The 5,269-nt window shown below is 44.1% G+C and overlaps 1 non-coding gene across 1 annotated transcript; it reads right to left on the bottom strand.

Moving 5' to 3' along the window:
- Positions 1–3,841: 3,841 nt before the first annotated feature.
- LOC112091190 lies at positions 3,842–3,974 on the bottom strand. The gene has a single exon (XR_002902025.1). It is a non-coding gene; the product is annotated as a small nucleolar RNA Z247 (small nucleolar RNA).
- Positions 3,975–5,269: the final 1,295 nt, after the last annotated feature.

Below are 5,269 nucleotides of genomic sequence, written 5' to 3' on the forward strand. Positions count from 1 at the left end.
TATGAGACTTTAGAATTGAGGAAATAATGCACAGCTTTTCCATTGATAGAAGAAGAGTATAAATAGGTTACAAACAGAATCAAGAAACAATATTTTGAAATTGGAAACTAACTATAATCTAGGGAATTTAAAATTCTTAGCTATACAAATCTAATTCCAGCTGTACAATAATCTAAATAAAGAAACTATCGTTTAATATCTCTAATATGCCCCCGCAAGTCGGAGCTCCGAAAGAAGACTCCAATCTTGAGTAGTAGCTGATGAAAGCGTGTGCGGGGTAGAGGTTTAGTGAGAGCATCTGCCAACTGATCCGTAGAAGAGACATGCGTCACTCGAAGAAGTCCAGTCCGAACTTGTTCACGAATGAAATGATAGTCGAGTGCAACATGTTTCATACGGGAATGAAACACCGGATTAGAACATAAATTTGTGGCTCCCACATTATCACAGTAGATGACCGGTTTCTGAGAGGAAGATAAACCAAGCTCACCAAGAAGAGAAGTGATCCAGCGCAATTCTGCAGCTGTAGCAGCAACAGATCGATATTCAGCTTCAGTCGATGATCGAGCAACCGTGCGTTGTTTCTTAGAACTCCAAGAGATGGGGTTGCGACCAAGATAAACAATGTATACGCTAGTGGAGGTGAAGTCATCTTTGTTACCGGCCCAGTCAGCGTCGGAGAAAGCATGAAGATCAAGTGTAGAGCGGCAATGGAGAAGAATACCCTGATCAATGGTTCCACAAAGATTGAGAAGACGTTTGGCAACATTCCAGTGATTAGTGGTTGGACGATGCATGAACTGAGAAAGTTTGTTAACCACATATGCAATGTCCGGGCGAGTCAGAAAGAGGTATTGAAGACTTCCCACAATGGTACAATATTCAGTGGGATCCGATAGCGCAGAGCCCGAGTGAAGAACAAGAGTGGGCGTCATGGCGAGAGGTGTGGCGACCGGGCGGGCATCGGTCATCTTGGTACGAGCAAGAAGATCAGCAATATATATCCGTTGTGATAGAATGATGCCCTGTAAGTGAGGGACAACTTCTACGCCAAGAAAGTAGGTTAACGAACCAAGATCCTTTAACGAAAACCGATTGGCTAGAAGTGTAATGAATCCCTGAACTGCAATGGAATCACTCCCTGTGATAATAATATCATCAACATAAACAAGAAGATAAAGAGTTACGTTGTTTTTGTTGAAAATAAACAGAGAGGTGCTGCAATAGAGTTGATGAAGCCGGAGTGAAGAAGAAACTGACAAAGCTCATTATACCAAGCACGAGGTGCTTGCTTGAGGCCATAGATAGTTTTTCTCAACTTGCAGACATGCTGGGGGTGGTCAGTATCAGTGAAGCCCTGTGATTGTGTCATGTAGACATCTTCAGTGAGAGTGCCCTGAAGAAAAGCATTATTGACGTCAAGTTGACGGAGAGACCAGCCACGGCTGATCGCAATAGAAAGCACCAGACGAACAGTTGTGGGTTTGACAACAGGGCTGAATGTCTCATGGTAGTCAACACCGGGGCGCTGATGAAAACCCTTGGCAACCAGACGAGCTTTGTACCTGTCAACAGAACCATCAGGCAAACGTTTAATACGAAAAATCCACTTGCAACCGACAATGTTCTGAGCCGTATCCGGAGGAACTAACTCCCAAGTGCCATTTTGAATAAGGGCATTGAACTCCACAAACATGGCCTGATGCCATTTGTCATCCTTGATAGCCTGAGTCACACATGTGGGTTCTACCTCTTTGGCAAGAAGAGCGGAGAGGTTCAATTTGGTGATTGGCTTATGTATGTGGTTGTGGGAACGGGTAACAATGGGGGAGGTCCGGGAGGGGTGGGCAGTGGTTGGTTTGGGGGCTGGTTTTGTGGTGGGACAAGGAGACGGATTTTCTGGTTGGGTTGTGGGACTGGGCAGTGGTTGGTTTGGGGATGGATTTTCTTCGTCGCGGCTAGAGGGAGGCGAAGTGAGAGCTGAGCTGTCCAAAGTTTCTTGCCATGGCGAGGTGGCATTTTTTCCGCAGCAAGAAGGCAGAAACGAAGAAATGGTCGAGCTGGGAATTGAGAGATTACCTGACGAAGGCGTCCTGTGAGGTTGAGCCGGAGATGGTGTGTTAGAAGCCGGAGCAAGAAGAGGAATAGAGAGCCAAGTGGAACCGGTAGAGTCATCCGGACGAGATAAATGGGGAAGTAAACCATTCATGGGAAATTCAGTTTCAACAAAACGTACATGCCTGGAAGTATACATCTTCTTAGAGGTGGGTTCATAGCACAGATAGGCACTTTGGGTCTGGGAGTAGCCAAGAAAAACACAAGGAGTGGAGCGAGGGGCCAATTTATGAGGAGAGTATGGACGAAGCCACGGGTAGCAAAGACAACCAAAGACTCGCAGTTTGAGATAATTTAGAGGAGAAGCAAAAAGCTTATGATAGGGAGAGATCATGTCCAAGGTGGGAGTAGGTAAACGATTTATAAGGTAGGTGGCAGTGAGGAAAGCATAGGACTAGAAGGAGAGAGGTAAGGAAGCCCAGGATAGGAAAGCGAGACCAGTTTCAACTATGTGGCGGTGGCGACGCTCAGAAAAGTCATTATGTTCGGGTGTGTGTGGAAGAGTGGTGAGATGAGAGATGCCAGTTGTGGACAAGAATGATTTTAGACCCGTGTATTCCCCCCATTGTCAGAGTAGATGGTGACAATTTTTGTTTGAAAGTAGTTTTCAACCAGAGCTTTGAAACGTGGAAAGACAATGGAAACATCCGATTTATGAGCAAGGGGGTACAACCAGATGTAATGAGTGTAATGATCCACAAAGATGACATAATATTTGAAATTATCAACAGAATGAATAGGAGAAGTCCACACATCAGAGAAAATGATTTGAAGCGGAGCATGAGAAACAATAGTGGATTGGGAAAAAGGTAATTTATGACTTTTATTGCAATAACAGTCTTTACAATGAAAATTCTTAGAGACAGATAAAGAAAAGGTAGACGCAATATGCCTAAGGATAGACTCGGACGGATGACCTAAGCGGTGGTGTCAATCAGCAGGAGAAGCTTTGACACTGGATAAGGTAAGTTTGGCTTTGGTAGGAGGGGATGACACCGGCCATTCATACACACCATCTCTAGTTCGTCCTTGTAGCAGTGTTGCCCCCGTCATTAAATCCTTCACATGAAAGGAAGTGGGTAAGAATTCAACGGATGTTTTATTTGTTTTGCAAAATTGAGATATAGAAATCAAATTCCGTTTCATATTGGGCACACATAAAACATCATGTAATTTAAAGGAATGAGAGGGAGTTTGTAAGGAAGTAGAACCAGTGTGAAAAATGTGTAACCCAGTACCATCACCAATAACAATGTCGTATGGGCCGTCATAAGGAGCTTTAAGCGACATATTGTTCAAATCAGCAGTGACGTGATGAGAGGCCCCGGAGTCAAGAAGCCACGTAAAGTTGTCTGAAGCGGACGCAGTGGCCATGTGTGCCTTCAGTTGCCACTGAGGGGAGGGAGAGCGGCCAGGATTAGGAACCGAAGACCGGAGTGCAGACGAGGAAGCAGTGTTGGCTGGGATCAACTGAAATAGAGGACATTGCGCGACGGTGTGGCCCTGAGCACGACAACCCTGACACTTGCCGAGGTACGGGCGTGGCGGACGGCGCTGAAAGGACCTTCGGCCGGCCGTATGTTACGGAGATAAGCCGGCGGATGGTGGGTTGGGCGTCCAGGCAGGCCGAGAGGGGGGAGGCCGTGAGCCTCCATTGTGGCGGTTGAATGCAGCGTTGGCCGTGACCGGTGTGAATGAGGGGGACCCTGTTTGAGGGACAGTTCCCGATTGATCAGTTTCTCATGAAGCTCATCAAAAGAGATTGGTGTGTCGCGGCCCGCAATACCATCAACAAGAGCCTTGTAGTCGTCATCAAGACCATCGAGAATCTTCTCGATAAGATCTTCATGATCCATCGGTTTGCCAAGCGCGGCAAGTTCATCGAAGCGGCACTTGATAAATTGCATATATTCTGAGATCGACTGAGAAGCTTTGACCGAGCGCTTGATTTGGTCCTTGATTTGCTTGATGTGTCCACGAGACGGGCGAGCATAAGTGTTGGCAAGGGTGAGCCATGCTTTGCGGGAGGTGGTAACATGTTGGATAAGCGGAATCAAGGGAGATGAGATGGATCCGACAAGGACGCCAAACAACAGTTTGTCTTGCCGAACCCATGGGAGATAATCCGGGTTGGTTGTGTCTACATTGTTGGTGCGAACAGTAGACGGAGGACATGGATGAGAACCATCGATGTATTTGTAGAGATCATAGCCGACGAGATTGGCTTCCATTTGAAGCTTCCATGACAAATAATTGGTGGAGGTGAGTTTGACAATATTGTGATTAGACATATTGATGAGTTGAAGAGGTTGGGTTGGATTGGCGGAATTGGAAAGGGCGACAATGTGGGATTCGGTGGGTAGGGGAAACTGAGGTTGGTTGGCTGCCATGGTGGAGCGGAAAAAAAAATTTCAGAAGGAGGACCAGCGGCTCGATACCATATGAGACTTTAGAATTGAGGAAATAATGCACAACTTTTCCATTGATAGAAGAAGAGTATAAATAGGTTACAAACAGAATCAGGAAACAATATTTTGAAATTGGAAACTAACTATAATCTAGGGAATTTAAAATTCTTAGCTATACAAATCTAATTCCAGCTGTACAATAATCTAAATAAAGAAACTATCGTTTAATATCTCTAATACTTAGAAGTACCTGTGGTATATAGAGAGGAAATTTCAAAATACATGTGTATGCCTTTGCCCTTTTGTCCTTCAACCCTGCCGCCGAGTAACTATACTTGTCTCCACACATTCATACAAAGTGAGTCACATAATATAAGATTTACTTTCTATTTGCATTGTGAAAAATACTTGAGGATGTAACTGGTACTAAATACCATCACTAATAAAATATAAGCATAATGCTATAGAATTTATCTTTAATTAGTGGGTGGTCCGGTGTCTAATTGTACATTAATTATGGTGCTAAGCAAAAGGGTGCTTTCAAAATTTTATGTTTTTGTAGGTTTTTCTGTTGACTTGAGATAATAATTACTTCTCATCCGTTGTGAGATTAATTATCAATATCAAACTATCAATCTTATGTTAGACATATACCTTTTAAAAGTTATGGGTGTGAGTTTTAACTGTAAAATAGTGATTCGACGGTGACAATAAATTGTATAATTGATTAAAAAAATTCATGACAA

The sequence above is a fragment of the Morus notabilis genome, unplaced genomic scaffold (assembly GCF_000414095.1).
Source record: "Morus notabilis unplaced genomic scaffold, ASM41409v2 Scaffold3075, whole genome shotgun sequence".
Lineage (NCBI taxonomy): Eukaryota > Viridiplantae > Streptophyta > Magnoliopsida > Rosales > Moraceae > Morus > Morus notabilis.